This window comes from Aquila chrysaetos, chromosome 4 (genome assembly GCF_900496995.4).
Source record: "Aquila chrysaetos chrysaetos chromosome 4, bAquChr1.4, whole genome shotgun sequence".
Taxonomy (NCBI): Eukaryota; Metazoa; Chordata; class Aves; order Accipitriformes; family Accipitridae; genus Aquila; species Aquila chrysaetos.
In genome coordinates this window covers 18,974,975-18,984,199 of record NC_044007.1, presented here as the reverse complement: position 1 = coordinate 18,984,199, position 9,225 = coordinate 18,974,975, and the positions used below count along the sequence as shown (strand labels likewise).

The 9,225-nt window shown below is 38.5% G+C and overlaps 1 long non-coding RNA gene across 1 annotated transcript; it reads left to right on the top strand.

The window, feature by feature from the left end:
- The first annotated feature begins 341 nt into the window (after nt 1-341).
- LOC121233267 lies at nt 342-8,229 on the top strand. The gene is made up of 3 exons (XR_005932260.1): nt 342-420; nt 4,625-4,630; nt 8,218-8,229. It is a non-coding gene; the product is annotated as an uncharacterized LOC121233267 (long non-coding RNA).
- The last annotated feature ends 996 nt before the right edge of the window (nt 8,230-9,225 follow it).

Here is a 9,225-nt window from a genome sequence, read left to right as displayed (position 1 = left end):
TACCAGAAATTAGCGAGTATAAAGGGAGCTTGGGCTGCAGATTGAGGAAATGGTGCGTCTGACACCTTCTTCTGCTGAGCAAAGCTCTGATATAAGTTTGATTTATCTTTTTCCTATGTATGGGTTTAGGTGGAAAGATTTTGGTAGCAGAGGGCCTGCAGGGGTGGCTTCTGGTAGAAGCTGCCAGAAGCTGCCCCCATGTCCAACAGAGCCAGTGCCTGCCGTCTCCAAGAAGGACCCACTGCTGGCCAAAGCAGAGCCCACCAGTGATGGTGATAGTGCCTCTGGGATAACTTATATAAGAAAGGGTAAAAATGCTGTGCAACTGCTATGGGAGAGAAAATATGTGAGATAAACAACTATGCAGACACCAGGGTCAGTGAAGAAGGAGGGGGAGGAGGTGCTCCAAATGCCAGAGCAGTCTGTGGAAGAGACCATGGTGAGGCAGGCTGTCCCCCTGCAGCCTATGGAGGTCCACGCCAGAGCAGACATCCACCCTGCAGCCCATGGAGGACCCCACAGTGAAGCAGGTGGATATGCTCTGAAGGCAGCTGCAGCCTTCGGAGACTCCACACAGGAGCAAGTTTGCTGACAGGACCTGTGGTCCATGGGGAACCCATGCTGGAGCAATCTGTTCCTGAAGGACTGCACCCTGTGGAAGGGACCCACATTGGAGCAGTTCTTGAAGAACTGCAGCCCATGGGAAGGACCCACATTGGAGAAGTTTGTGAAGGACTGTCTCCTGTGGGAGGGACCCCACCCTGGAGCAGGGGAAGAGCATGAGTAGGAAGAAGCGACAGAGATGAAACATTATGAACTGACTGCAGCCCCCATTCCCCATCACTCTGTGCAGCTTGGGAGAAGGAAATTAGAAAAGTCAGGGTGAAGTTGACCCTGGGAAGAAGGGAGAAGTGGGAGGAAGGTGATTTTAGATTTGTTCTTATTTCCTATTATCTTGCTGTTTTTAATTGGCAATGAAATAAATTAATTTCCCCAAGTTGAGTCTGTTTTGCCCCTGACAGTAATTAGTGAGCATCTCCCTGTCCTTATCTCAACACACCAGGTGGGGCGTGGGGAGTTGTCATATTTTCTCCCCCTGTCCTGCTGAGGAGGGGGAGTAATAGAGTGGCTTGGTGCTCACCTGGCAAGCTCAACCCACCACATCCTAATTGAATGTTTTCTTGGTAAATTGCATTTTGTTTTATTATTGTAGTAAATAATAAGTATATGTGATTTGCTTATTACAATAACTTTCTAGCTTTTAAAGGCAAGAAGTCTTGTAAGTCTTTCACTTAGATGTAGGGAAACTGAGAGATGCTTTTTGTACAAAATATAAAAACATTAGAATGGTATTTTGAAGTACTTTCTTCACTGATACACACTTCTCTTCCTTAATAATATCCCATGAAAGTTAACTAATGTTGAGGAAAAAAAAGAATGTATAACCTTTCATTGTAAAATCCTATAGATGTTAGACACCTTGGGTTAACCAACTGATAAGGTGCTATTTTAAGGACCTTGTTTATTAAATCATTTATTTTTAAGGCAGCTGGGTCCTATTTTAGACAGCTCTATCTTGAATCTCTGTATCTAGTGTTGTAATTAAGAAACGTTTTTATAATATCTAAATTTACTCAAAAACTAATTAAAGGAAGAAACAATGAAGTAATGCAGCCAGAATTGTATCTCTTGATACATTCCCTTGCTTACTCCACAATGCTTTGAGTAGTTTAAATAATTGGATTAAACTATATGAATTCTCTTTCCTTTAATAAAGATGTTGGCAGAAAACTTCTTATTGTCTTTTTAATCCATTTAGCAATTCCCTGCTGAGTAGCACACTCATTACGAATAGTAGATTTCTGTGAAAAACAGATAGTAATTTATTCTCCTGTGTCAAGTAACTTTACATTCAGACATGCAAGACCTTGTAGAGTACAAGAATATCTTTTTTCTTGTATCTTGAACACGTGTGAACAAACAAGATAGTCTATGCATATATTTTAATTGGAGGAAAACACAATTAGTTTATCTGGAAATTAAAACAATTGTTAGGGCACAGGTCACCATTCTGGCCTCAGCTATCTTCCTTTAGAAAATAGTTAGTTGCTATAGGTCACTCAAGCTTGTTTTCTACCCATTGCTGATATCCCACAAGTGGGCATTTAAATTATTATTAATTGAATATACTGTTCTGGAAGTTAAAGCTATATGGAATATTTCATAGAGCAACAAGTAAACTAATAAACATTAGGGCAGAAAAGGTCTTGTGAGGGTGAAAAAGGGATCTGCAAGACCTACACAGACTATTCACCACTGAAGTCTATAAAGAAATGGTTTAAAAAATAATGTCTCAGGTTTTACTGCATTTTGTCCAAAGACTCTTAGCGCCCACTTACCCCACCAGTCATGGTTTTATATTTATTTTTATAGTTAAGTAAATTATTTGGGAAATACTTTACTCTGCATTCTCAGTCTTTGTGGGTTTTGAAGAATAACTAGATGAGATTTATTCCTACACCTGTGTTAAACCTGGGATTAACACTATAAAAATATTTATCTCATTATGTGATGGACCTAAAGCTAAAAAAATGATATTTATTTTCTCTTCTGGTGGACAAAAGTGAGAGAGGAATGATTATCCTCAATTCTGGGTTAAAAAATAAAAAACTGGGACTCCATCAAGATTATATTTCTAGTGAACATCTCAAAGCAGATTTATTTCACAGTTAATACCTATAGATTACCTTCCCTGAGACAGGAAAACATGATTTTGCTTGAATCAAAAGGTGTGACTATGTTCAAATAGTTTTGTACAATGTAATGAAAATGTGAATGCTAAACAAATCCCTCAGTATTTAGGATCACTAGACTATTTAAGTGGGATGAAACCCTGGAGGTCATCTTCTTCAAGCTTATGTTCAAAGCAGAGCTAACTTCAAAGCTGCATCAGGTTGTTCAGGGTCTTGTCTAAGAGTTGATTATCTCCAAGAATGAAGATTCCAGTTTTTCTGAGTGACTTGTTATGCTGCTCTGCTAGCTTGACCTTGGCTGATTGCCAAACACCCACCCAGCTCCTCTCTTACTCCCCCTATGCAACAGTACAGGGGGACAAAATAAGATGAAAAAGCTCATGGACTGAGATAAAGACATGGAGATCACTTAACATTTCTACCATCAAGGGCAAAACAGTCTAGATCTCATTAAAATTAATTTAATTTATTGCCAATTAAAACAGATTTGGAAGGAGAAAAACAAAGACAAAACTATAACGGCATCTTCCCCCTACAACTTTTTTCCCCAGGCTGACCTTCACCCTTTCATTTCCAACTCTCTACCACCTCGCCCTCCCCAAGCAGCGCAGGGTGGATGGGCAATGGGCATTACAGTCAGTTCATAACAGTTCATCTCTGCTACTCTGTCTTTCCTCAGGCTGTTCTGCTCCAGCATGGGATCCCTTCTTCAGGATAAACCTGTTGCAATGTGGGTCCTCCATGGGCTGCAGTCCTTCAGGTATACCTGTTCCAGCATGGGTTCTCCATGGGCTTCAATTCCTTCAGGAAATACCCACCTGCTCCGGCGTGGGGACCTCCACGGGCTACAGTGTCAATAGCTGCTCTGGTGTAGTCCTCACACAGGGCTGCAGGGGAACTGCTGCTCTGGTGCCTGAGGCACCTCATTCCCCTTCTTCTTCTCTGACCTTGGTGTTCACAGGATCATTTCTCATGTTTTTATCCCCCCTCACTCCTCTCTGCTCTCTGGCATTTTACTGTTTTTAAAATATGTTACCACAGAGGCACCACCAGCTTGGCTGATGGTCTCAGTTGTGTTTGTCATGGGTCCACTGTGGAGTGAGCTGGGACCTGCTGCGTCCAGCTAAGGGCAGCCCTTGCCCTCTCTTCACAGAGGGACACTGCCCCAAACCATCTTCTAGTTAAATTTAAGATAACCTTGCTTTTCTTCCACACTCATTGTATGTACCCTTCATGTCTAATACCGAATTTAAAACAATTTATGAAAGAATTAAGCTGGTAAATCTGTACTAAGAACTGTTTATCTGTAATTGAACAACTTGTGATATTTGACATAAAATAGTTTGGGTTTGTTTTTTTTTCCCAGTAAGTCAAAATCCTTATCCCTGTCTCCTTCCACTTCCTGTACCAAGCTTTCACTGTACCAGTTGCACTAGAAAATTCTTGGGTACAAGTGCTGTTCCTGACAGAGGCCGAGTTTCAGTAAGCACAGACACTAAGAGCTACATGTTCCAAAATTAGAAAGAAACAACAAACCAACAGCAAACCATAAAATAAAAAAGAATTTAAAAAATCCTCCCATGCACAACCTAAGTTATTTTTCTCCATCACTCCTGTAAAAGCCTGAACACTAATACTTACTGGAGAACAGTTATTCCATGATACTCTGACTAATACTTTTCTGACAGGTTAAGTCACTCCCAGTTTATTTTTGTATTAGTACTAATATGCAAGACAAGATTTTTCATATTCTCTGTAAATTTGTTCTTCCTGCATAAAATTTCAACTAGATTAATTTAATGTCAGCCCACAAAAACACAGTCATAGCACTGTTTTCCAGATTGCTGCATTTAGATAATGGTGTAATCTAGAAGATTGTTATTTGTTTTAGTGAACTCAGTCCTGAAATTGTTACTCATAAATAATCTTTATTTTTCTTTCCAAAGAATCTGCCCTCCTGAGTAAGTTCTATGATAGTTGAAGATGTAACTCAATTTTTGTGGAAGTCAGTGAAAGGATTCACATCAACTTTCAAGGAAGCTGAATCAGGCTTTTACTACTATGATAAGCACATATGGTCTTTATTCACATTGCAAAGATAGCCTCTTTACAAGTTGTTTGCCCACACCCTGAATTTATGCTATAGTCATCTGGTCTCTAACGTATTTAGTGCAGTATCAAAATCTACTGTAAGGGACAAAAGATCAAAAAATATATGCGGCCTTAAAGAATAATGAATGTTCTGCATCATGTCTTTCTCAATGATATATGTTACACAGGTCAAGCCCTAACAGAGATATAGGCTTCAAAAGATTTAGTGGATGCAGTTGGTAGAAGGAAAAAGTTATTAACTAGAGAGCCTGATGTGCAATAGAAAATGTTACAAAAAACAAATCTTTCTCATGTAGTAAAGATACTTACAGCTAGTAGGAGACAGGTTTCTAATTCTCTGAAGGACGTCTGGGGGTGGGAGGGAAGCAAAAATGCATATCTTAGTGTACTGGGTTTGGCTGGGATAGAGTTAATTTTCTTCACAGTACCTAGTACGGGGCTATGTTTTGGATTTGTGCTGGAAACAGTGTTGATAACACAGGGATGTTTTGGTTACTGCTGAGCAGTGCTCACACAGAGCCAAGGTCTTTTCTGCTTCTCACCCCACCTCACCAGCGAGTAGGCTGGGGGTGCACAAGGAGTTGGGAGGGGACACAGCTGGGGCAGCTGACCCCAACTGACCAAAGGGATATTCCAGACCATAGGACGTCATGCTCACCAATAAAAACTGGGGAAAAGAAGGAGAAAAGGGAGGACTTTCAGAGAGATGGTGTTTGTCTTCCCAAGTAAATATTACGTGTGATGGAGCCCTGCTTTCCTGGAGATGGCTGAACACCTGTTTGCTGATGGGAAGTAGTGAATGAATTCCTTGCTTTGCTTTGCTTGCATGCATGGCTTTTGCTTTGCCTATAAAAATCTCAACCCACAAGTTTTCTCATTTTTACCCTTCCAATTCTCTCCCCTGTCCTGCCAGGGGGGAGTGAGTGAGCAGCTGTGTGGGGCTGAGCTGCCTAGCAGGGTTAAACTGTGACACTTAGAAAATAAAGTACAAGTAAAAATGTCAACAAATGTCAATATGTTTGTGATATATTTATGTTACTCTAATACTAACTGACAAGGCTTCTAGTTATGATGCTTGCTTTTAACCACAGATCCACAACTTTAATGGGTAAGGAAAATAATAAACAACAATCTTAACCTTCTAATTCCCTCCATCTCAGTAAATTTTCCAAAGAGTATGCTAACTTAACAGCACAAGGTAAAATAACAAATAAAATTCGAAGACAGCCTTTAGGAAAAATTATTCTTACACTATATGCTATAATGCTGACTTGTATCATCAAGGATGAGAGGTTTTGCTGAAATGAAAAGGTGACTGGACTATGATTATGCCCTAAATCTAAAGTTTGTATTGCCTCTGGAAGACATATGCATACTTCTGCCTCTTCCAAATGGAATTAATGATGGCCAGGACATCCCACTGCAGCTTGTTATCCTGAGATGAGTTCATTTCTATAGCTAAAATAAATGTGTTTTTCATTATGAAATATATTTGAATGTTGATTGAATATGAATACAGTGCACTTCATCATCAGTATTTTCGTCCTATAGTGTGTCCCAGAGTATAGATTTTCCTTTCCAAGTAGGGGAACAGTTTTACAATTGATACCTCTGACAGCTAAATGTATTCTTAATTTCCAGGATACCACCAGGTACAGGCTGTAAACAATGTGAAACATGTGCTATGTCATTGAATATCTCAGACAAAGTGGTGTTTTCATTAATTCTCAGCTCTTGTTTCCAAGATGTTTATATTAAATCTCTTAATCCACCCTTGCCAATTCTGCCAGGCAACTAATTTAAATGGTAGTGCCATATTGCACTGTATAGCTTTTAGCATGAAGTTTGGATCCCATCTAAAGAGATTTATTACTCTTGTCAAGAACTCCATTCGTGAGCAAGGAAATTTCAGTTGTGTTTTGAAACAAAAGATAAATGTTTATTCTAACAATTTATTTCCTTGATGTCCTGATATAAGGCTCAGCATGTTTTATGATATATCTTCTAAAATGTTTGTTCCTTTCTAAAGGTATGTTTCCCTAGTAATTCTTCTATATATTAATAGGCAGTTTCAGTGTATAGGTAGGAGGTTTGAATTACATTAGGACTAAAACTGCAGTGTTTTCATTCCTGGAAATGAAGAAATACAATATTTTCTCTTTAGTAAGAACTGGCTAGATTTTGATTTCCTACAAGTCATGCTAGTGGGCATCTTTTCCACTGATTGATGGGATTTTTTTTTAATTTCATTTTTTTCCCAATCACAAGAACATTAATGAGTAAAAATTAATTTTCCTGCAATTAGAGGGTTACATACCCCATACTTTGTTTATAGCAACCCACATAAAACATTTAAAAACAGAGTAAAAAGTGAAAGAAATTAAACATACTAATATAATTCAGTTGTGAATTTGTTTTAAAATCACAGGTTATTCTTTGAAAATACAAATATATGGTTAAAGTCTGTACCAGAATTCTGAAAATTCAATTGTGTGCTTCTCATGATTTTGAAGTTTGCCTTTTCCTCTTCCTATACAATGGGAATACATAAATATATTTAATTAAAATATATTCTGCTCCATGTGAGGAACAGAAAAGGCTTTGACTCTGTGTAAGCACTGCTCAGCAATAGTGAAAACATGCCTGTATTACCAACACTTTGTTTCCAGCACAAATCCAAACCATAGCCCCATAGTAGCTACTGTGAAGAAAATTAACTCTACCTCAGCCAAAACCAGCACAAGTACTCATCAAACATCTCTTCCCATTGGTATGTATACCTGGTGTCAGTGATCAGAAGACTGCTTTAGTTTTTCCTTGGATCACCTGAGTTTCTTTAATCCCTCACCATAAAGGTTTTCATACAGCTTTCTCTGGCCACTTTTTATTTTTGCAATATATTTTTGTTGAAGAACTGACCAAAAGCATGTGTAGTGTTCCTGCAACAGCCCAACAGTGCTTGGAGTCAAGGCCAGAATCCCTGCTGTCCCTACCTCATTGCAATCCTTCACTCTTTAGATAGTAAAGAATTGCATAAAATCATTTCACTGCAACACCACACAGAGCAATCGTATTCACTAGTTCATCATAAAAGAACAAGGTGTGAGTACAGCCTTACTGGGTAAAGGTCCAGCTAACACTGCATTTGCATTTGACAATGGCCAAAAATGGATACGTAGACAAGAATATAAGAACAGAGTGAGCACATAAAATCCCCTTGAAAATCCCCCAGCTTTTAATCCATTACAGTTAATGCTTTCTTGATTGAGACCTGGTTTCTGTGTATTTAGTAACCCTCAGAAAGCTGCTTAGCCTTTCCTTCACTCAGAGCCAATTCTACAGCATCCTGCAGCACGGAGGTCCACACATCAGTTGCCTGATGTCTCATCTCCTTTGGCTTCTTGTGGGTGTGCTTCCTATTATGTTTCATGCCTCTTGTATCCACTCTCTATACTGGAAAAGAGAAACAATAATCATTCCCTACCCAATCTCCCCATGACACACATGATTTCGGTAGACCTCTCTTATATTACTCCTCATTTATCTTTTTTCCAGAGTGAATCTTACTTCTTGGTGTCTAATACAGAAGCCAATATACCCTTACTGCCCTTGTCTGACATCTTTTCCATTATATCATAACATACCATATCACTTTTGAGATGTGAGTGAAGCTTACTATCAGGATTAATATAGTGGAATTCATGTTTTCTCCAATATTAGGAAAGGAATGAAAAATGTGTTACTTGTTTTTTGACTGCTGTTATAAACTAAAATGGTGTTTTCACAAAACTATCTATCATAACCCCAATATTTCACTCGCAGTAATGGCAAGCTTGCATCCACTATTTTCTGTCTTAGTTTAGGAATGATTATTTTCCCCCCATGTACATCAGTTGGAATTTATCCCCACAAAGTTTCACATACTATTTCATTTTTCAGCCACTGAATGGTGTGAGGTACTTCTGCATTTCTTTACGGTCACTCTAATCTTTATTGCTTTCATTGACGAGTCTTTATAACACTTTTCAATGGCACTGTTTTCAAAATGAAGTTCCCAGTCTGGAGGTCTAGCCTGTATTCTGTGTCCTTATGTATTGGATTTATTTGCATTTGATTTTGTTGAAGGACAGCTTGTGGAAAGCTTGAAAATGATATTAATGATGCCAAATATAATCTCTGAAAGTCAAAGTAAAAAACTTAATATAATCTTAGAAAATACCACAGCACATAGAATACAATAACTCGCACAAGCCTAAAGAAGTTAAACCCATTGATATATCCTGACTCAATATTTTGCCTTATAACAAGTTGGGGATCTTCTTTAAAAATTTGTTACAAATTATTTTTATGTTTGACTTGT